The sequence below is a fragment of the Sminthopsis crassicaudata genome, chromosome 2 (assembly GCF_048593235.1).
Source record: "Sminthopsis crassicaudata isolate SCR6 chromosome 2, ASM4859323v1, whole genome shotgun sequence".
In the NCBI taxonomy this organism is placed as follows: Eukaryota; Metazoa; Chordata; class Mammalia; order Dasyuromorphia; family Dasyuridae; genus Sminthopsis; species Sminthopsis crassicaudata.
The window spans coordinates 226,775,739-226,800,579 of NC_133618.1; the positions used below are offsets into that span (position 1 = coordinate 226,775,739).

The 24,841-nt window shown below is 37.0% G+C and overlaps 1 protein-coding gene across 1 annotated transcript in view; it reads left to right on the forward strand.

Annotated features, from left to right (window-relative positions):
• The window catches only part of PTK2B (protein tyrosine kinase 2 beta), a 168,551-nt gene that overhangs the window by 20,282 nt on the left and 123,428 nt on the right, over positions 1 to 24,841 (forward strand). Inside the window, 1 exon segment of the mRNA XM_074288376.1 lies at positions 21,160 to 21,212. The gene's annotated coding sequence lies outside the window, so the exon portion shown is untranslated.

Sequence of the window (24,841 nt, forward strand, 5' to 3'; positions counted from 1 at the left end):
AGTGGTAATTGGATCCAACACTAGACAAAAACTATATTCAATAGGATAGAACTGTAACCAAAAGTTTTTAATGATAAAGCATTTGATATTTCTTCCCCCAATCAACTAATTCTTTTCTTATTCTAAATTATTTTTTGTATCTAAAATCATATTCTCAAAATGCCTATCTTTTCCTCTTATGGATTTCTTTAAAACCCTTTACCAAATTTTCTTCTCTATATCCTTTGCAATCTGAGTTTTCCTTTTAAAAATAATGCTGAAGGTGTTTTCCCTTTGTATTACTAGTCCTTTCTAATTTCCCTATCTCAAAGAACCCTTCTTTGTAACAAAGAAATATAATTAAGCAAAAAAGACCCCAGCACATCGGAGTGAGATGCTTCATTCTGCACTGACAGACTACCACATGTAGACTGATTAGAGTTCTGGTAGGTCCTCATTTCTTTGTTTTTTAATGTTGTTTTTCTTTCATTTTGTGACCATTGTATCTGTTCTTCACTTGGTTCCATTTGCTTTGCTCCTATACTCATTCTAAGTTTCCCTATGACTTGTTTCTTTGGAGATTTTTTTTCTGGTTTGTTGTCATAGGACATTCTCCGGAGAATATTGGTATTAAGAAGCTGGGCTTTTCTGGCAATGATCAGTCTGAGACTCGTCACTGATCTATTGCTGGCTGTGAGATACAGTCTTGGGTACTAAGCACCTCCCCAGTATAATCTTACTAGGTGTCTTCCTTCATTTCATTTCTGGTCCCAATTCACTGTTCCTCCTTAGCACTGTCCAAGGTACACATCATTACCTGGGTAATTCCTCATGCATTTGGTTCTTCTTGCTTAGATTATTAAGCCAAGTTCTTTTGAGTGACCAACTCATTGAAAGAAGTTTTGTGATACTGAGACTGGAATCCAGCAACACAATGTTATCCACAAACAGGGACATGCAGAGAATCTCTTTTGTCAAGGGGAAATCTTCCTTCTATTTGAACAACCCTCTGTGATACTGGTGAACACTGTTGGTAAATATCGGTCTCCCTATTGGGTGTCTGACTCGATGTGAATACACAGGAAGTCACTTGCAATTGATAAAGAATCTTGAATGATTTTCGGTCTACAGAATCTTTTTTTTTTTTTTTTTTCTTTTTAGCATACAGTAGATAATCACAATGCCTTTCAGTCAGTTGTGTGATCATGAAGATGTGATTAGAATCATAACATCATAGGATCGTAGATTTAGAGCAGTAAAGAATTTTAGGGGCTATCTAGTCTAATCCCTTTATTTTACAGATGAGAAAACTGAAGCTCTAAGATCATAGGATCATAGATTTAGAACCATAAGTGTCCTTAGAGTCCATCTAGCAAGGCCACCACTCATTTTACAGATAAGGAAACTGAAGATCAGGTTAAGTGAGTTGGCCAAGATCACACAGGTAGCAGAAACTAGTTATGAGTCACTGATTTCAAAAACAGCTATTTCTACTCTAAAACAGAGTTATCATGGTAGCCTTATCTAGAACCAATCATTCCCTGTTTTTTCTTAGTCTTCTTTGAAAAAAAAATTCTCATGAGCTGGGGAGAGAAATGGAGTATACTGTCCTTATTCTGTGTATACCTGTCAGGATACATGCTGTCACTTCCATTAGATTGTAAGCTTCTTGAAGGCAGGGGTCGTTTTTGTTTTTACTTAGTGTCCCGGGTATTTAGCAAAGTGACTGGGACATAGCAAGCACTTTATAAATCTCGTTTTGATATCAGGAGATGTGCGTTTAGTTCTCTGCTGCTAATTGTACATGGGAACTTTGGACAAGGAGCAGCTAGATAGCACCATAATGCACAGAGTCCTGGCCTTGGAATCAAGAAGAGTCATGTTCTTGAGTTCAAGTCTGGCCTCAGAGACTTACTAGCTATGTGACCATGGACAATTCACTTAACTCTGATTACCTTAGTTACCTCATTTATAAAATGGGCTGGACAAAAAATGGCTAGCCATTCCAATCTTTTTGTCCAGAAAACTCCAAATGGGCTCATAAAGTATTGGACGTGACTGAAAATAACAGAACAACAACAAGTTGCACAAGTCACTCCCCAGTGTTTTGAAGTTTGATTTCCGGAAAGTATAGAGTTAAATTAATCTAGAGATTATCCAGGCCCCTTGGAATGTTAGCATCATATGAATCTATGATAAGATGGATCTCAGAATAACAAAGTAAGAGAAAAGAAGGTAATATGGTAAACTTAAAAGTCATGGGACTTTAATGCTAATCCTAGCTCTGCTACTTACAATGGTGCTTGTGTGTTCTTTGTCAACTCATTTAATCTCTATGGGTCTCAGTTTCCTCATCAATAAAATGATGAGATTGGAATAGATAACTTCTAAGTTTCAGGCCAGTTTTATATCTAAAGACATAAAGAGAAAGACTGAGAAAGCCAACTGAAACAAGTTATAGGGGGAAGAAGCAGTCTCAGGAAACTAGATGAGATATTGTTTCAAGTTTCTCACTCTAGGAAAGGGGAAGGAGCACGAAAAGAAGAAGTTAGACACATTTGATGATTGAGCCAGGAGATTAGACCAGAGGTGGCTGGAGCAAAGGCTCATGGGAAGTTTGTCTCTGGACAGTGGCAATAAAAGAGACTGGGAGATTTTTGTCACTCTTTATGGAAATCATTATTTAGTGGTGGGAGAATTAGAAATGGGATAGACAGATTCAGGTTTCCATTTCTTCCTTTAGAGACGACTTCATTTTTAGACCTTAACATTCTCAAGTCGAAAGGGAGAATGTTAAACTTCAAATCTCACATCTGTTACTTGTTGCATTGTGCAATACTGTGACTTCATTTCTCTTGGCCTTGAATTTCTTATTTATAAAATGAGAAGGCTTGATTAGATAATTTCTAAGGTCCCTTCTAGCTTTGGATCCATGGTCCCATCATCCTATGATTCCTTCATTATATTTTTTTATAGAATGCCCATGATCTAGAACATGAGAGGTCATGGGTTGTGTTCTGCTCTGCCAACCTAGAGTCTTTTCTTTGGTTCTGACTATAATGCTTTAGGAATGATATCGACAAGTTGTATCCAAAGTAGAGAAATCAGAATCATAAGGGTACTAGAAATCATGCAGGAATTGAGGATCTATAACCTGGAAAAGAAAAGAATTAGGTAAAATGGAGATCAGGGAGGGGATAGACATAATAATCATCTCCTAATAACTGAAGGGCTCTTATGTCAAATAATTGACATGATTGTTCACAGAGGTCAGAAGTAGGTTGGGAAATCACAGATAGATTTTGTCTCAACTTGAGGAAAAGATCCTAACAACTAGATCTGTCCAAAAGTGGAAGAAGATTCTCCAGAAAGCAGTGGTGTCCTGATCACTGTAGTTCTTCAGGCAAAGGCATGGTTGAGAGGATTTTTGTTTGACTAGATATCAAAGTCTAGCATTTGATTAGATGTCTACTGAGGTCCCTTCTAACCCCTAAAATGAGGAATATGCCATTCACTTTTAAATATCTGCAAGGCAAGGGATTCCATAGCTTTCCTCAGTGAGCTATTGCATAATTCCTCTATTAGATTACCAATCTAGTGGTTATTATGTATTTTCTCTGTGGTCTTGATTGCCAGAAATAATGACATGACTGAAGGAAGTTGCTAGAAACTCAAGGGGAGCAAACTGCAGCATCCCTGATGCCGCCTACATGGTCACAGTTTTCTGGTGAGAAAAGATGGTCATAGCCTGCTTTATCAGTCTCATTTCCTATTATTCCCTTTTAAGAACAATATGTTCTAGCCAAAATGGCCTATTTACTAATTCCTTAATATGGCACTTAGTCTCCCATCTTCAAGTCTTTGCCCAGCTTCTTTTCTTCCTCATGTCCAGAATGCACTTCCTTCTAGTGTGTGTGTGTGTGTGTGTGTGTGTGTGTGTGTGTGTGTGTGTGTGTGTTTAGAATATCCAGCTTTCTCCAAGGGTCTTCTCAGGAACTCTCTCTACTAGGAAGCCTTGATTGATTTACTTCCTTCACACAGTTGTTAGTATTCTTTCTTTCCTCAATTTATCATACATTTATTTGTTTCATATTACATTCATCCCAGTAAAATGTAAGCACTTTGAGGGACTATTTTTCATTTTATCTTTGCATATCCAGTACCTAGTACAGCATCTGACATATAATAGGTACTTAATAAATATTTTTGGATTAGATTGGATTTGTTTGGATTAGGGTAGTATTCAGAAGTGTGGTGATGTCTCTGAAAAAAGCAGAGCCTTTGCTTCTCCTGCCCTTGTTGATTGAAAGATAATCTGTGAGTTGGACAAAAGCCACCTGGATCTTAGGAGTGAAGATGTCATTAGTATTGGGCCTACAAAAGGTCTATGAATTAGACACCTACACTACTGAAGAGGGTCTGTGTTCTATCTAGCAATTGAATGGGTGATTGCTTCAGCCAAACTGAGATCTGTTAAAGATCTTAACTTATAATGGCCAAGGTCTCCCACTGCATGCAGGGCCAGTCTTCCGATTTATATCTGGCCACTGGACCCAGACGGTTCTGGAGGAAAAAGTCATGACGTTGGGGAGGTCCTCCCCATGAGTGAGTCCCTCACTCATATCCAATTTACTTGCATATCATGGCACCACTTCTCTGATGATCTTCAAGAACAAAGGACAGACAGCAAGTAGCTGGAATAAAAGAACCACAGAAGCTGGATTGGAAGGAACTTTAGCAGTCATCTAGTCTAACCTACATACCAAAGGAACCCTTGCTATGATATACTCAAGTGATTTGTCCAGCTTTTGCTTAGAAGACCTTCTATAATAAGGAGCTCACCTTTATATAGGCTTTTAAAGTTTGCAAAGTATTTTATTTATGATCTTTAATACAACCTGGGGGAGGGTAGATATTACAGTAATCATTATCATCCTTTTGCAGATTATGAAACCAAGGCATAGAGTATCTAAAGTAACCTAAGACTGCAGCTATTAAGTGTTGGAGATGGAGTTTGAACCCCTCTTTCTCCTAACACCAAAGCATATCACTTAGCATCAGAGTAAACAGTCACCTTTCATGGAATACTATTAAAAAGCAGTTTCCAGCCTATAAACTGCAGACTCCTAAGGTCAATGGAGTTACTGTGAAGGCCTGTCTAAATCTGTGTCTAACATTTTACTGAAATAAATAACTAAACATACCTTCTGTGGACTAAACAAATGATACATTTTATATTTACATATGCAATTTTTCAAATGTAGTTAGATGCTATTGCGGTTGATAAAATGCACATTAAGTTAGAATGTAAGTTCTTTGAGAGTAGGGACTGTTTCATTTTTGTCTTTGGCAGCAAGACAGTGGAAAGAGAGCTGGTTTCAAAGCCAGGAAGATGGGAGTTTAAGACCTTCCTCTAACAGAAGTCAGCAACCATGGCCAAACAACTCTTGCTGGCTGCCTGTTTTTGTACAGTCCCAATTAAGAATAATTTTTACTTTTTAAACTTTATTTTAAAATGTAAATGCTGAGTGCCATACAATAACAGGAACTTGCCAGAGTTCACCTACCCTGTATACTAACCAAGTGGTGCTAGGCAAATGGTTTAACTTCTTGTGCTCCAGGCAAGTGTAAGACTGTAAAATGAAAAGAAGGTACTATTCTCTATTGGCAAAGGGACTTCCCTCATTTGGGTGGAAGGAGATGAACAGAGGGTAGAAGAAGCTAAATGAGTTTTAGAGAACCCCAGCTTCTTAAAGTGTAGTTCTTGTAATTGAATGTAGGGTTGTGAAATTACAGTTTATTAGTAAATGTTTGATTTTTAAAATATACTTATATACCCTGGAGTCATGTAAAAAATTCTTGGGTGAAAAAGGGTCATAACGGAAAAAAGTTTAAGAAGCCCTCAGGGCTTCTTCAAGATCATTGAAATCTCAAGTTTAGTCACTATCCTACAGAGTGAAAGCTTGTTGATTCATTGGATTCAAATCCTGGTATGAATATTTAACGCAATTCATAAATGCTTGTTAACAGTTTATTGAATTCACAGGAACCTTTGGCCATTGCAGGTTTTCTTAATTAAACAATACAGCTACTATCCTATGGGAAAGTCTATGAACTCTTTTGGCATTAAAAAGGGTTTATAGTTAAAAAGTTGGAAACCATTTTTCTAAGGAAGCCTTGGCATATCTACATCCTTGAAGATACTCTTTGTATAAGAAAGAAAGGGAACTAGGATTGGAATATAAAGGAATTAGAAAATACCAGGGATTCCCAATTTACCTCTTTTATGAAAGTTTTTTCTTCTTTTTCTCCTTTCAACTTCCCCATCCCCAGCAACTATTTCTCTATATACACTTATCCCATTTCTCTATTCCTCATACTCATCATTTATGTCCTGTGCTGCTAGTTGTGTTTGTGAGAGTTTGTGTCTTATTGCTTCAATTAAAATGTAAGCTCCTTGAGGAAAGGTCAGGAATCTGATACTTCTTTTTGACCCTTTATAAGAGAACCTAGAAGAGTGCTTCATACAGATATAGTTGGTGATCAATAAATATTTGCTGGATGAATGAATGAAGTTGAGAACTAATTAATAAAACCATTGGAAGACAGATGAGGAAATTGACTTTACTGACTTGCCCAAAGTCATACCAAATGGCAAGCATTGAAGATTTGAATGTAAATCCTCTGGATTCCAGATCCAGTGTTCTTTCCACTAAATACTGTTTCCTCAGTTCTCTTAAGGGCTGGAAGTTGAGTAATAGGTCTATCTTAGTCCAGAGTATTTGGGATTAGGGTGGAGGTGGAAGGAGATGAATAGAGCGTAGAAGAAGCTAAAGTGGAAGGAGCAAAAGAATGTCAAAACTTGATTGAAACTTTGATTGAAACTAGTGAACTCTGATTATTTAGGATTGATGTTTAGAGAACCTTTTAGCCCTGAAAATTCTTCAGGACTTTTCTCAGATCAATATTTCTGAATGTTTTTCACTTTTATGAAGTTGACACTTTTTTTGTCTATTCCCCCTCCCCCAACAAAATAACCTCCACCCATTGCCTTTTCTACTTTGACAGCATTTATCAAGTTCTTGTTACTTTACCTCATATAGTCATTCAGCAACAGTTATCTTTAGTTGGTTCCATAAAAACATGCTGTTGGATGAAACAACACTAATTGGGATGGGACTAGGCAATTAGCTCCAAAGGAACTATGGGAGATAGTGGAAGGTTATGACTTCATGACTCCTTATCACCTGAGAGATTTTTACATGACCCTAAATAAAATAGGTATACAAACCAAACATCTATTGATAATAAATCATAATTTTGTGACCCCCACATTCAGTTATAAGACTCCATATGGTTTTGCAACCCATAGTTTAAAAAGCTGGGAATTAAGTTAATTTCTGATCTCTTTGTCATTTTAGGGGCCAAAGAAAATCCCAAACTTTATATTCAAGGCTTGATCCCTTTCCTACTAAATATCAGAGCACACACATTGAATAGCAAAGAAAAACATTTATCTGAATCTGTAGCAAAATAGAAATCAGAGAAGATATACCTAGGAGAATATACACCAGACAATACAAAGTGATGGATCTCTCTCTTGGGAGTAAGATGACTCAGCTCAACCAAGAGAGAGTGTCCTAGATTTCATCAAAGGGAAACTCTGTGAAGTCTCTAGGGTAGCAAGCTGGGGATAGGGATATAATGGAGACTCCATTTGTGTAGTCCTAGAATTTTGTCCTTCAGCAACTTGAAGTGGGCTTGGCCTCTTTCACCTTCCCTTCTAAAGCTTAACTCTTCACTTGAAGAAGTGAAAAGGACAACTGGCCTTTGGAGAATCCCAAAGAGGATTTGCAAAAACTGGAAGTCTTTCACCTCTCAAAACTCTGCCCTGTACCTCAGGTAGGGCAAGGCCTATCTTCACCAATAAGGAGAAAGCCCCATACTGTAAACCAAGGGCTTTGGGATAGTGGTTACATTAAGTATTTCTTATGGAGTAGTAATGTTCCTTTACATTCATGTACTATAATCTGTTTATCTATTCTTCAGTTAATGGTCATTTGCTTTATCTCATTTCTTTTTATTGTAATATATTAGTAATGTTATTATGAAATAACACTGGTCAAGGTAAACTTATTTGGTGTCTGTCTGTAATAATTAGATTCTTCCTACAACGTTAGATTCAGTGCTTTAAGATTTACAAAATGTTTTCTTTGGAATAATCCTGGGAGATAAGTAGTGTAAGTAGCATTATTCCTATTTTACAGATGAGAAAACTGAGTCTGAGAGGTCAAGTGAATTTCCAATAGTTATAGTGCACATTACTATTGTTCAGTCATTTCAGTGGTATCTCACTCTTTGTGACTCTATTTGGAATTTTCTTGGTAGAGACTGGAATGGTTTGCCATTTCTTCTCTAACTTATTTACAGATGAGGAAACTGAGGCAAACAGTGTTAAATGACTTGTCCAGAGTTACTTAGCTAGTCAGTGTCTGAGACCAGGTTTTCCTGACTCCACGTGTGGTGTTCTATCCATTGTACTACCTTGCTGCCTCCTTCTTGCACATACCAGACTCTAAATAAATATTTGTTGAATTTGAAATGTCAGAGCAAGAACTCAAATGTATGTTTCCCAAAATCTGGGCAAGGGTTCATTCCACTGTACTGTTATCGCCTAATTGCCATCACTTCTGAATAATACCTAGGTATAGTTTCCCTAATGTAATTGATATATAATGTAAGGAATTACAAAGAGACTCAGTAGATTCCAGATACATCTTTTAGAAGTATTGCTCTGTGGTTTTTCCTTTTCTTGTTATGATTCACTTAACAGTCTTTGAATTTTTTTGATTGTATACTACTATGAATGAAAAAAAATTATTGAACATAATATATATGCTTATATAATATATGTACTTATATAATATATGTATATAGTGCATATCTGTATACATCCATAAATATATAAATATATGCATACACATAAATATATATATATATATTTATTTAGTACTACTGTACTAACATATTCTAAGCATAATGTAATGTACACAAATACAGAAATTAAAGAGGGATAAGATAAAGATGAAATAAAATTAACATTTAATTTTTTTATTAATGGAAGAAAAAAAATAGATAGGCCTAGAGTCAGGAAGACATGAATTCAAATCTGGTATCAAACACTTATTAGCTGTTACTTAACTCTGCTTCAGTTCCTCACCTATAAAATGAGCTGGAGAAGTAAATGGCAAACCACTCCAGTATTTTCTCCCAAGCTGAAATGACTGGACTGACTGAACAACAACAATAATAATTATAAATGATAACAACACTTAGTGAGAGCAATGTAATTTAATATGCTTCATTATTTTTGAAAAATCCGTATTTTATCTTGGTCAACATATAAATATTAAATTCTTTGTGACTAGTTAATCAATGTAACTAGGAATGTAGGTGAATTTTTTCTTTTAGATATTTTTATTGAAAGATACACACACACATATATATCAATATAACACATATAAACAACAGTTTTTCAGTAGGAATTATATCTCTCTATGTAGAAATATTCCTCATAAACAATACAAAGCAACAAACAAAAGTAAATTGTTTCTAATTTCAGTTCAGCAGGAAGTTTTCAATACAAATACAGTCCTCTTTCTTTATATGATTTGGCTTAGTGAATAACATTATATCTTAATTTCCTGTTCATGTTTGGATATTTGGTGGGTGGAGGTATGGATATGAATAATAGCAACTAAGGAGCCTGGTCAATAGGAAGTCACTGAAATTAATGGAATTGGAGGGGAAGGATAATATCACTAGAGCTGAACTTTAGGAAAAACACTTTAGTAGCTGAACGAAGAATTCTTCAGACTGAGGAAAGACTTGATACAGAGAGAATTGTTTGGATGAGTTCAATTAATAATAGTGAGGAGTGGGAGGATGCTGCTCGGGTTGCCAACCTAAGTGATTGGAAAGAAAAGGTGCCCTTGATTGAAGTGGGAACCTTTGGAAGGTGGGTAGATTTTGGGGGAAAGATGAAGTAATGAGACCTACATTGAAATTACTGTCCATACATGTCTGTTCATCCTGTAGGACTTGCTTTGTGCCACTCAAAATGAAAAAAGGGGGTAGGATATTCCTGGATCCCAAAGTGCATACGTTCCCTCTGGAAGGGCATCCTGCTACAGCAAAGTTGTCTGGGAGGGACAGAAGCTAGGTCACTGAGGGATGGTGGTTCCCAATGGCATATGCATAGCTACTATTGGGGGTACCAGGTGGCAGACAATTATGGCTGTTCTGAGAGGTTGAAGACTGTTTTTGATGCTGGGTGGCTGGGGGGCTTGGACATGGTGGGAGGTGGGGGAATGTTGCGTGAATAAATGAAGAGTAGATGTGATTGGGTTGGAAAATAAGTATGATTAGTTGACTGTCAATTAAGATAATGGTGGGATTTGGGATGTGAACTATCTTCTGACTTTCTGATTGGCTGATCACACTTTACTGGGGTTTTGTCCCAAAGGGTCTGGAGGTCCTTTGGAGGCCATTGCCATAAGTATCACTGACATCTTAGAACCTGTCTTGAGAGAGAAATAACTTATATTTTCTGGGGAATTAGTCTTAATAGCATCCTCTACTGACACACCCTCTTTGATCTTTTTTTTTTTTTTTTTTTACTTTTTTTTTCATTTTTTAAACTAATAATAACTATTCAAGTTCTACTTTTCCTGTCATTTTCTTCTCTGAATATCATGAGGTAATGAAAAAGAGACTAAATTGAGAAAAAGGTTCCTGGGATCTTCTGTTAACTTTAACACCTATTTCCCTGTTTTTACTAAAATAATTTCTGAAATCTCTTCTAACATTCCATAATTTTCTGACTTCATGTTCAGTGATCTGTTCCTATAGACTATTCCCTTATCTTCCTTTGGCGTTTCTCCTAGAGGACTAAATCATACTGTTTCTCTGCCTATGTTTCCCCTAAAAGAAGAGGAGAAGAGAACAAGCATTTATTAAGTATCTTATATGTTCTAGGTACTGTATTAATTGCTTTACAAATATTATCTTGTTAGAGCATCACAACAACCCTGAGGGATGGGCCCTATTGTTTACCTTATTTTATCAATAAGGAAACCCGGCAGACAGAGGTTAAGTGATTGACCCAGGCTAAGTGTCTGAAATCAGATTTGAAGTTTTCCTGACTTCAGGCCCAGCACTCTATGAAGAAGAGTATGATCCTGCATATAATTTCCCTATTTGCCACTAGCATTAAGTGGGGGCATCCTGTTTCTTCTCTGCTTAGAAGAAATTCTATAATAGATCAAAGAGGACATTCTAGCCTAGTTATATTTAACCTTTGGGGAAAATATAAGAACACTGGGCTTATTTAACCCACAGATAATAAAGCTGAGGAGAAATTTTGATAAGAAACTTTTCTTTAAATTTTTTTTCTTTTTAAAAATACATTTTATTTATATCTTTTATATCTATAGTATTCTCATTCCTGGAAGAGGAAAAAAAATACTTCTCCAGGTTGAATGATTTCCCTTGTACCAAAGAAAACAAATAAATAGTGACTCCATCTGACAATGCATACATTTGCCCTAGTAGTCTTCCACCTCTCCACCAGGAGAAGTATGTTTCATTATCTGCCCTCTAGAGTCATTATTAATTATTCAGCACTCCATTCTTCTTTACCTTCTTAAGAACAGAACCATAGCAGCAGAATGGACTTAGACCTTACACCCTAGTTTTGTTCTGCTTGGGCCCAGATCATAGGATCTATGATCATAGGATCATAGATTTAGAGATGGGAGAAATCCTAGAGACCATCTAATTCAACACCCATATTTTACCAGTGAGGAACTAGGATCCAACAATGAGTTGCCTAAGATCATAAAAGAAGTAACTAACAGAGCCAAGATTTGAACCCTTATGATTACAAATTAGGCTCATTTTCCTATCTTCAGTAATTGAAACCAATAGGTGGAAGCTGTAGAAAGGCAGACTTTGACGTAAGAGGGAAAAAATTCCAACAAATATAGGCTATATGGCCAAAAATGGGCCATCATGGATTCTTGCAACTAAAGGTCTCCAAACAAAGACAAAATGACCACTTTTTGATATATTATAGAGGGGATACTTGGTCAGATACTCCAATGGATCTGTGATCTCTCTGATTTAAATGTTTATTTTTCCCAATGATGTAGATTGCAGCTCATATATGCCTGCCCATCCTACACTGTTTTTGCCCATTTCCTCCCTAAGTTTGTCTTCAACTTATTGTTCCATCAATATTTACTATTTGTCAGTTATGGTTGGATAAAGGAAAACAGTATCTCAAAGGGCATCTTTCAACAAGAGAGTTCCAATCTATCTTTCAAAATTATCCAAGATGCTTTAAAAAATTAGACGATATGATTAGTGACTTCTTGTAAGCATCAGGTGAGTCATGAAACAGGAAGATGTCTGTTTGCCAAAGATGTTTACCACTGTGATGGAGGAGACATAGAACAGAGTCCAAATTGAATAGCATTTCCCTTTTGGTGGTGAGGGTTAGATGCTTCTTTCTTTTATATCAAGACAGAATCTATCTCCATATAGTTTTAATCCATTTGAATTAATTCTGACTTCTAGAGCATCACAAAAGGTTTCTTTTCCCACATGACATACATGTTCTTCAGTCTAAAAATTCTTATTCTTTAGTTGTTAAATAATAAAAGTAATAAAAGCAATAAAAAGTAATAAAATTAAGATGTTCGGCTAAAAACCCTCTCCTCTTCTCCCAAGTTGCCACAATAGGGAATGTCTGTGTCTATTTTTTCATATGTCTTTTCAGGAAGGAAAGTTAGAGTAGAGGAATAGTAGTCTCTTTTGGACTAATGGCTGAGCATCAGACTGAAAAATTAGGAATTGGGCTATACATGATAGAGCATGCCTATATTCCCAAATAATTATTGAAGAGAGCTGATATCTTGAATGCAGTTCTGAGTGGCAATCGGCTAAGTTCGCCAGGTGGTCCAAGCACTAATATAATGAGGTTAGAGAATGTGGTGGGAGTGGAACAGGTTGCCTAAGGTTGGAAATGCAGCAGGTCAAAAGCCAGAGCTACAGTGGGTCTGGGCTTTTCAGTAACTCTTCCATTTCTAGCCTAGGCATGATAATGATACTTAGTTTTAAAAATTTAGAAACAGCAATTTTACCTTAAGAATTAGCTTTCTTACCAGGGGATTCTGCATGAATTGCTGCTTGTGTGTTACTTAAACTTTCTAACCTCAATTTATTAATTTATAACAGGGATAATCATACTCATTCTATCTATTGCCATTTTGTGAAGCCTAAATGAGGTAGTGGATGTATAGGTCTCTCATTTAGTTATTCAATCAGCAAACATTTATTAAGCACTTACTATGTGCTAATAAGTACAAGAGATGGTGAAGTATTTTCTCCATTTAAAAATATTTTAACTGAATAAGGTGGATTTAAACCATATCTTCTAGAAAAAATTCTAGGAGAATTTTGTCCTTAGAAGTGTCTCTGGATAAAATGATGAGTGCAAAGGAAGAAGGGAAACCAATTAATGGTATCTTCAGCATTAACATTCCATGACTGGGACTTATATACATCTTTTGTGAGATCAGTTGGTTTTATCTATGGTCTCAGGAAGCTGGCAGATGTGGAGGGAAGCAGCTCAGAGGAGGTCTGGACCTGACTCCTGCTACTGGGATAACTCAAATGTATGTTTTCTTAACTCCCACAATTCAGATCTCTTATAGCTTCCACTGTCTCACACATGGGCTAGACTGGGTCCTCCCAAGGCCCCACCTGCTTTGATTCCCTAGCCAAATCAACATCAGCAGGTCCTAATTTTAACCTCATTACTCCCCAACATATAAAGAGAGCCTGAATTTCAGCCTTGCCCTTCATCTAATTTTGTTGCTTAGCGACCATGTGCTTAGCAACCAATAAAGGATGTGGGATCACCCCTCCTTCTGACATAGCACAGGTGTCCTAACAATACAAACAGTTTCCTGGTCACTCTCCAACCAGTGAAAGGTTGCTTTTAGAGGTGGACAGCATTATGTTCTGGAAATAGAGGCTCCTTTTCTTAGGATCAGGATTGGTTACTGCGTCAGTTACCTTTTGAGTTTGGCAATATTTGTGTGGGGGCGTCTGGGTAGGTGGTTCTCAGAGCCTTGTATTTCTCTACTTGCTCTTGCTTTCTTGATGCTGTGTGATGCAGGCAGGGCAGCTTAGATAATTGTCTCTGTTCCCACGCAGCCCTGTCATTGTACCCAGCCTGCCCATGGTTTACAGAGCCCCCTCATGTTCCATTCTTGGGGTATTTTTCTGTGTTTGTCATTGCAATCCCTTCCTTTACCCTTTATCTCTGAGGTTCTTCCTGACCTCAGTTTATACATAAGTTGGTCTAAAAGCGAGATCCATTGAAAGTATGAGACATCATTATACAGTGGAAAAAAACACTAGTTCTTAAATCAGAGGACTGGCATTCGAATCTTCATTTTAATACTTGGTATAACTCAGATAATGGGGCATTTAGGTCCAACAGTGGATAGACTGCCAAGCCTGGAGTGAGGAAGACTCATTTTCCTAAGTTCAAATCTGACCTCAGACACTTCCTGTGTGACTCTGAGCAAGTCACTTAACCCTGCTTGCCTCAGTTTCCCCATCTGTCAAATGAACTGGAAAAGGAATTGGCAAACCACTCCAGTATCTTTGCCAGGAAAACCCAAATGAGGTCATAGAGAGTCAGACATGACTGAAGCAGTTAAACAACAACAGCAAGAAGGCAAATAGTATCTCCTGGCCCCAATTACTCATTGGAAAATAAGTGGGCAGGACTAGGTGGCAAACTAGTTTTGTTTCAACTCCTGGTCCTCCCTCTTTGTTGTTGTTTGTCTTTCATTTCCAAAGAGGACTATGATAATAGGGAGATGATATCATGACCTGCAGGTGAATTGGATTTAAGTGAGGCAGGGCAGGGTAAGGTCACCTGCCTCAGTTTCCCCTTCAGAGCTATCTGAGTGCAGTGGCCAGATATAGATCAGGATGACTGGAAATGGCCCTCCCTCTAGTCAAACAAGTTGGGTGGGTAAATTGGAGGAGACCTTAGATACCACATTTTCCAGTTCTTTATTTTATAGATGAGGAAATTGAGACTCAAGGAGGTTAAGGTTAAGGTAGTCAAGCCACATGAACAGTAAGTTGCAGAATCAAAATTTGAATCCAGAACTCCAGTATTGTTCTATTGTACCATGCCTTTACCTAATCTCACTAAGTCTCAGGTTTCTCAGCTGGAACATGAAGGAAATCAGACTTACATTAGATCCTCTGCCTTATGAGAGTTAAATGAGATAATGATTACTGCAGTATTTAACTTGTTCTATAATTGTGTGGTGTAATTTTCCCACTGTCTGTGTTTTCTCAATTTTCCCCCAAAACCTTCCCACACCGAGTTAGAATGATACTTGGTCAGGTCCTGTAAGGATCCCTGCTCTAATGGAAAAATCAATGACCCAGGGGTTTAGGAAACTTCCATCTATATCTTATTGTTTTTACCAATGCATTGTGGGACTTTTGATCAGTTACTTCCTCTCTCTGGGCTTCAGTTACCTTATCTATAGAAAGAGGGAGGAAGTGAGATAGAATCACAGAGTTAGAGCTAAAAGGGAATTTTAAAATCTACTCATCAGATTCAGATCCTTTATATTTCAGATGAGGAAATTGAAGCACAGTATTATGAAGCACAAGTATTATGTGACTTGCCCAGAATCACACAGATAGTAATGTTATTTAAACCCAGATCATCCTACTCCAATTCCAATAATCTCCAAAAACCTCCCTTGGGCAGTGATTTCTAAACTTTTTTTGAGTATGAACCTTTCTTGGTAATAATTGTTGTGTACATCCTTCCTAGCTCCCTTCCAGGCTCAGGTCCAATATATCTTTCTACATAAATCTTTTCTTGCCCCTCCAAGTCTAATGGCTCCACCAAATGATGATTTATATGTACTGTATTGTATATACCTGTATACTTATGAGTTGTCTCTTCTAGTTAGATTGTAAATTGATCAAGACCAGTCTGCTTTGGAATCTTAAGTTTAATACAGTATCTGATACATTAGGTACTTAATACATGCTGATTGATTTTCTTACTGGTTACCTGACCCTGGAGTCTCTCTTGATGTCCCCCTACTGCTCCAGTCTCTTGCTCCGCCTTTATCTGTGACTCCGCCTTCCTCATACCCAACATCAACCCCCAGTCCTACCACTGGGGAGGTGGGAAGGAAGACAATAATCAAAAGGCAGTGGCACAGTGAACAGAGTACTGACCCTAGAGTTAAAAGGACAGGAATTCAAATCCAGCCTCACGTACATCCTAGCTTTGTGACTTTGGCCAAGTAAATTAACTGTCATCTGCCTCAGTTTCTTTATCTGTAAAATATGGATTATAATAGCATCTGTTTTCCAGGGTTGTCATGAGGATCACTTACAATAATAAGTGTTAAATGCTTAGCACAAAGCCTGGCACATAATAAACAAAATAAACGATTTATTATGAATTATTATTATTGATGACTCCATGCTTTGCTTTTTCTTCTGTGTTGCTCCTTCCATCTCTTTTCCCCCAATCTCTTTGCAGTTGCTGCCATATAGGACCCCTGATCCTTGTATGTAAACTCCGGACTAGCTCTCTGGAAGACCTCAGGATCAGCCTGAGTCCTTGGTCTTAGTGGAGGAGTGAAGGAGACAGGAGGGCCACTTGGCTGGTCAAAGATGGAGTCTAGAGTCTAGCGTCTTCTCTTGTGTCTATGTCTGAGAGAGAATCTTCTAGGTCTGAGACTTCCTTTAAATACTCCAGTATGATTACATCACTACATCCCACTGAGCATGTGCAACCACACCAAGCATGAAGGACTGTAGCCATTTCTACACAAGTGCTAACTATAGTAGCATTACATCACCACAGTACATTTAGTATATGTACTTAACTAGAGTTATTACATCATTAGCTAGAGAATCATCTCATCAATCATACTGGGTCTTAAGTATACATTTTAAGAGTTCTGGTCCTCTACACTTGTGGACCCAAATTCTAAGCATCTACCCTGGCCAGGTCTCTGAGTCAAACCCTGTTTATCCTGCCTTCCCAAGCCCAGACTCTGTCCATCTTGTCTCTCAGGGCTCTCATTCAGCCTCCCTTTGCCCCCTTTGCCCCCTTTGCCTCTGCCAAAGGCCAGCTCTTGGAAGGAGGTAAATAGAGAGAAACATTGACACAGCAGCCAATTGGATGTTCCAGAGTAGAGAGAGCCTGGATCTTTATGTTCTTCATGTGTCCTTGCCAATTGTCTTATGTTCCCTTGTATGGTATGGCCCCTACTTTTGGGAGCCATTGAAGGTCTCTGACAGCCCCATCACTTGATGGTTCTAAGAAATCATGGGAATGCCATCCACCTCCTCCCTCTTTCCTCAGCCATTAATTATAGGGATTATTAGTCCGTGAGTTTTAAGTTTATATGCACATTCTCTCCACCCTCCTCACCCTGACTGAACTGTCCCAGATGATTTCTAGAATTAATGACCAAGTGATAAAGATATCACCAAGTGAAAAACCCGAACTGGAACATTCAGTGTCTAGCCTGAAACTTCTAGTTGTAGCTTGCATATGTGTATAGTCCTCCCCACTTGAGGAAGATTGTACACGCCCTAGATGGAGTTCATGTGCTTGGGAATCAGTCCCTAATCTCTGTATTCAGAGCTGAGGGTCATAAATTCTTCCTCTATGGTTATGAGTGTGTAAGTGGATTCTTAGTTATTGAGGACTACTTAACTTTCTAAAAGAGACAGACAAGCAACCAGGATATCCTTTGGGAGTGAGGATCTAAGACATTTATATTCCACAATAAAATGGTAAGTTAAATTATAGTAGTAATAACAAGAGAGGCACAGTAATAAAATGATTAGAATGGTAGTTCTCGATCTTTAAAAATTTTTTAATTAAAAATTTATTTTCCCCAGTTACAGGTAAAAACATCATTTTGGGGATTATATATATACATTCATTTTTTTTACATGTTTCCTATGTATCATGTTAGGAGAGAAAAATCAGAATAAAAGGGAAAAAGCACTCAAACCTTTTTTGCTTGTAGCTTAATATTATTCTTTGAAATGAGAAATGGACATTCTCTAGTAGAATAAAGAGACTCCTATATGTATATTGCAAGTATAATATCCATGTAATTAGGGTGTGCCCTTTGGAAGTATTGGATTCAAGGTCTGACTTACTGTATAGTCTTTGGGTTTTTATTTTTTATTTTTTTTGTTTTGCAAGGCAATTGGGATTAAGTGACTTGCCCAGGTAATTGTTAAGTGTCTGAGGTTCTGATTCTGAACTCTGTGCCATCTAGCTTCCCCTTACTGTATAGTTTGCTAGTTTTATCAGTATAGGTGTTCTCTCTTCTAAATTCTTTCCTGGACCCTCCAAATTTTAACAAACAATCTTTATGACCTGCTAAGGCCAACCTAACTGATTACAGTAAGTTTTCCCTGAATTTATGATAGAGAAAATGTTAATAAAGCTGATTAAACTTAAAAGTGTGCTTTGCATATGTGTGTATATACATACATACATACATACATACATATATGTATATATATATATATATATATATATATATATATATATATATATATATATATATATATATATATATATATATATATATTCTTTTTTTCCCCCTCCCCCTCTCCCCAGCTCTTTCTCCTGCCCTAGATAGCTGATAGTTAAACATTTACCAGTAAGCCTCTGGTAAACAGTCATCTCCACACTACAACAAGGCACCAGGGAAGGGTGACAGTAAAAGTTAATGCTTCTTATTCCTCTAGGGAGGAAACCTAACAAATTAAATACCTTTAGGGAAAAAAAATTGGCATGTTATTAGAGCTAAAAACATGCTTGGAAGGAGAACATGGAAACTGAAGCTATATTGGATTTCCTAAGCCCACAGCCAATCTATCCCTCCTCTTGTAGGAGAGAGAATCATTGCTAATAGCAATATTAACTCCTACTCATCCTGCCATCAAAGACTTCTCTTCTTCTATTCTTGGTAAATATGATTCAGACTCTTGTTCAGCAGGGACCAACTCCATTCTTTGGGCAGTGTTGCCCACTATAACTAAGCATTTTTAGCCATATTCACTGGAAGATGGCTATCTTCTCATCAACTGCCTTTTCCAGGTACTTCATTCCCACTCCTTTCTATGTCTAGAATATGTCATTCTTTCTGGAAAAGTGTATATCAATCCTCTGTGGTAGAATTTGCCATCCAGGTGACTTTTCAAATTAAAATAAGCCTCCTTGGTCACTACTTCCCTGTATGTATTATCTTCACTTATTAGAATCAAATAATCAACATTTATAAAGCACTTAGTCTGTGCCAAGCACTATATAAGTACTGGATATAAGCTCCTTGAGGGAAGGGATTGTCCTAACTTTTATATTTGTATCCATGACACATAGCACAGTGCTTGGCTCTTAGTAATAGCTTCATAATGATATTATTAATATATCTGCCCATTTGCACTTAAGGAAAATTACTTTGTTAGTCATCTGTAGACTCGTCTAGAGAAGTGAGACCCTAGAGATAGGGAGACTGATTATGTTGTAATAATCCAGAAGAAAGGGGAAAAGGGCTTCACTTAAAGGTGATGGGTTGGTACAGGAGAGAGGGGGTTAGATGGGAGAAGTGTGGTGGTTAAAAAGGCAACATTCTACAATTTCTTGGATATGTGGGATGAGGGAGAATTGGGTCTAAGATTACAAATCTGGAATACCAGTAGGGTGATGACAGAAATAGGGAAGCTGAGAGGAAGGAGGGAGCTCAGGAAGAAAGATAAGTTCAGACTTGGACATGTTGAATATAAAATATTGTTGGGACACTGTTTGAAATGAACATTGAGGAGGAAGAACTGAAGTTCTGGGGAGGCCGAGTACAATAAAGATTGAGTATATAGATCTGCTGCTATTTTTTTATAGCTCTTTATTATTTGTCAAGTACTTTGAATTACATGCTCTTACTTGATGCTCACAATGGTTCTAATGAAGTGGTTCTTAAAGATAATATTATCCCCATTTTCTGGGTGAAAAAGCTGAGAATTGTGGAATGACAGTTGGAATGGCTCTGAAAAGTCACATAGTCCACATGAAGACCTATTAAAGCCTAGAGAGATGAAATGACTTGGCCCAAGCTCATCCAGAGAAGGGATTTGAATTCAGGTCTTGTGACTTCCTGTACTATCCATCTCCTCTAGGCTCAGAAGGGTTCATGAATTTGCCCATGATCAGAAAGGTTATATTAAACACTGGATTCAAAACTAGGTCTTTTCCAAACTTTATTCCCAGCACTCTTTCCATTCTACCATATTGGAAATCACACGAACAAAGGCAATAAACTTCACATATAGTAAATTATTTTGATATTTATCAAAGTCCTGCCATGTGCAGAGAGTTGTGCTGGGTTTTGGAGGTATAATTATTTTACAGGATACAGCCACAACCAGTTCACTAACCTGTCCCTACTGCTGCTGCTTGGATTCCAAGTCCCTTTACAAACATGAAACCATTCAGGACCAAGGTCAGGGCCAGCCACTTCTCCTTACCCCCTTTCTCTGCAACCCCCTGCAACCAGTTCACCAATGAGCTGCTCTCTTAATTTCAGAGGTGCTCAGAGAAAATCTACTATTATGGAAATATCACTGAATTAGGAGTTGGTATACCTGGATTTGAGTCCCATCTCTGCCATTAATTAACTGTGACTTGTAAATCTTTTTTCACCTTTGTGCCTCAGTTTCCTTATTCATAATTCAAGGAAGATGGATTAGATTAGAGGTATGAAACATATAACCTATGAATGCAAAATGTCATTGGGAAGTATCGAACAGAACAAATAAAAATACGATAGAACACAGATAATGTTAATATGTGGTTTTCAAGTCAATATGGGGCCCACAGAGATCATTATTTATTATTTATTTTCTATTTATTTGACACTGCTGGACTAGATGACTCCCAAAAGTTCTTTTCATCTCTAATATTCTTTGATATATAATTTATAACCCTTTCTCTTTCTCTGATACATCTTTTTTCTTTTTTTCCAGTATCACTGAAGCCTGGTCCTACTGAGATCTGACCTGTGACCTGTTGGTACTAGGTAAGTGCAATCTTTGGTTTCTTGGGATGTGCACACACACACACACACACACACACACACACACACACACACAAATCATCATCACATCTTAATTCTTATTTTTTTCCCCCCCTGAGGCTGGGGTTAAGTGACTTGCCCAGGGTCACACAGCTAGGAAGTGTTAAGTGTCTGAGACCAAATTTGAACTCGGGTCCTCTTGAATCAGGGCTGGTACTCTATCCACTGCGCCACCTAGCTGCCCCCAAATTCTTGCTCCTATCTCTCATTATCTCTCATTTCTCTTCTTTCCAAAGCTCTCCTACTCATTTTTTCCTTTACTTATGCATGCAATTTTACATTAGCATTCTCTCTATAAATCTGTAGTCATGCCTGAGAAGTAGCATGCAAAATATCCTAGTGCTAAAAACTCAGATAAGAATAGATGCATAACAAGTCAAAGCTTACTACTTTCACTGTTTTCATTGTTTTTTCCCCCTTTTGTTTTGATTCTTCTTTCATATCAGTAATGTGGATATATGTTTAATATAATTGTACATGTATAGGCTATATTTGATTGCTTGCTATCTTGGGGAGGGAGGATGGTAGGGAGAGAGGGAAAAATTATGGAACTCAGTCTTACAAAAGTGAATATTGAAAACTGTCTTCACATGTAAATGGAAAAATAAAATACTATTTTCTAAAAAGGAATAGTTCCATAGGATTTCAACATTGGAAGGGATCTCAGCAACCATCCAATCTAAACCATCCACTAAAGGATTTCTCACTATACTATACCTGACAAGTAGGAGCAATGAGCTGTTTTTTGAAGAAATATAGAGATTCTATGAGATAAAGGTAAGGCAGGAGGACATCTTTGGCATGATGGATAACTTGGGCAAAGAATTAGTGAGGGAATGTTGTGAATAACAAGCATACCAATTTGGCTAGAACATAGAGTTCACGGGGGAGAGGAATGTGCAATTTGTTCATAAACATAAGCTGGTATCAGATTATGAAAGGCTTTAAATAGCAAACAGAGGCATTTATATATTTTTTTCCTTAGAGGAGGCAATAGGGGACCACTCAAGCTTCTTGACTAGGTGAGTCAGACCTGGGCTTTAGAGATATTCATTTAACAATTATGTGAAAAACAAAGAGCAGAGTATGGAGGCTGAGGCCAGAGAGACCAATTTGGGGGTTCTTGCAATAATGTAATTAATAGGTGATAAGGGTATAAACTAGAGTGATGGTTATATAAGTAGAAATAATGTGATGAATGTCAAAGATGTTGTGGAAGGAGAATTGATAGAATATGGGGGCTAATTGAAGGTGAAGAGGCAAGGATAGATGACTCCTACAGTTAGTAACCTGGGTGACCATAAGGATTGTGGTACCCTTGATAGAAATAGCAAAGTTAAGATAAAATGATACCTGAAAGAACTAACAGATTATACCTATCAATTGGATGAGTTTATAAAACAATTTCTCAGAATAAGTTTAAGTGTGGGAAGAGAAGAGAGACTGTGAAATTGAGTAAACTGAATCCCTGGGGAAAGGAGTATATATTGCTAAAGGAACATGAGGGAATTTATTTTTAAAATTTTTATTTTTTCCCCAATTACATGTAAAAACAATTTTAACCTACATTAAAAATAATTTTTATCTCCCAAGGTGGGGAAATTTCCAGACAAATTTTATTGATTTCACAAATTTACCAAGAACTGGCCTTGTATTGTAGTGGACCATAAAGATTTAATGGAGAGGTGAACAGTTGTTGGGCTGACTATTCCCATTGGTAAAGAGCAAGAGTATGTCTATGCCCAGGAAACATGAACCATGGGCAAAGAAACCAAAGTAAAGGACACCCTGCTTATACCACTGTTGTTATCAGCATAGTGTAATGAATTGATAAGCATTTATTGAGAGAATGTTATATGTCAGTCAGAAAACTCACAAACATTTACTAAGTATGCAGTGTATGTAAAACTTTGGGGCTATAAAGAAATGTAAAAATATATAAACTATTTTTAAATTTTTAATTAAAATATTATTTATATTTATTTATTTTATTTAAAATAATATATGTAATTATTTTTAAAAAAATAAATGCAAAGATAGTTTTCAACATTCATTCCTACAAAACTTATATTTTAATGAGGAGGACTTAAATTTTAAGGAACTTATATTTTAATGGGGGAGACAATATGTACATAAAAGATACATAAAGAGTAAGTGAAAAATAACCTTTGAGGAAAACCCAGTAGCTACTAGAGGCTGAGGAAAAACTCTTGCAGAAGGTGTTGAACTGAACCTAAACCCTGATCTGAAAAGCACAAATCTGCTCAGAAAAGAATGTTACCATTCTTTTCCTGATTCTGAAGCCAAGGGTGTTGCAATAGGCCAAGTCCCAAATTTTTTCTTCTTATCTCTCTCTACTCTCTCCTGTCATAGGATCATATTCTAGGCAACATGGCCTTAAAAGATTCATAATTCCACTGGAAGGGCAGCTAGGTGGTACAGTGGAATAGAGCACTGGGTCTGGAGTCAGAAGGACTAGAGTTTAAATCCAACCTCAGAAGTATACTAGCCATGTGACCGTGTACAAGTCACTTAACTCTACCTCAGTTTCCTCATCTGTAAAATAAGTTGGAGAAGGAAATGGAAAACTACTCCAATATATTTGCCAAGAAAACCTCAAAGGGGGTCATAACAACAACAACAATAATGATTCTCACTAGAATAATACCAGATCTCATTGAAATTTTAGAGTCACAGAATTTGTATTTATATATAATCTTAGAGATCACATAATCCAACATCTGCTTTTAGGAAACTGAGACCCAGAGAGGTTAAATTAGTTGTTGAAGGTCATATAACTAATTCAGGGCACACCTGGGACCAGACTCTATGACATCTGATTCCATGCCCATTGTTCTTTCTGCATTGTGTTCCATTATTTATTTATTTATTTGTTTGCATCTAAAAAATTTGAGTTCCAAATTCTCTCCTTTTTTCCAGCCTCTTCTATTTAGAAGGCAAAGGGATATTATATCATCATGTATTATAATCATTATTATATTATACATTTACAGTATAAGAACATGACATGCATGCTTAATATATATATATGTATATATATACATATATATATATTAAGCATGCATGTCATGTTCTTATACTGTAAATTTGTTTATATGAACTAAGCCAGAAAAGTTTTTTAAATATTGAGTAGATTCTCAATAGAGAACTTATAGGAGCACAATGAAAATAATGAGAAGGTATGGATGGATGGTGATCTGTACTAGCAGAGGGAGTGTTCTCAAGAGTAAGATCATTGAGCCACTGAAGTATTCAAATGGGGAGACTGAGCTGATGTCAGGAACATTGAAAGGTCACAGGATCATAGATTTAGAGTGAGATGGGAACCTAGATGCTATCTAGTCTAACTCGCTTATTTTAGAAAAGGAAACTGAGTCCCACTGAGGTCAAGTACTTTGTTCAAAGTCATGTGGGTAATAAGTGGCACAAAAGGATTTGAATCCATATCTTCTGACTCTATGGAGTGAACCAATGGGAGAGTTGGTTGGCTGTCTTGTCTTACTGCAAGGGAAGGAGGAATCTATTTTTTTGTGTATTTATATCATGAATTA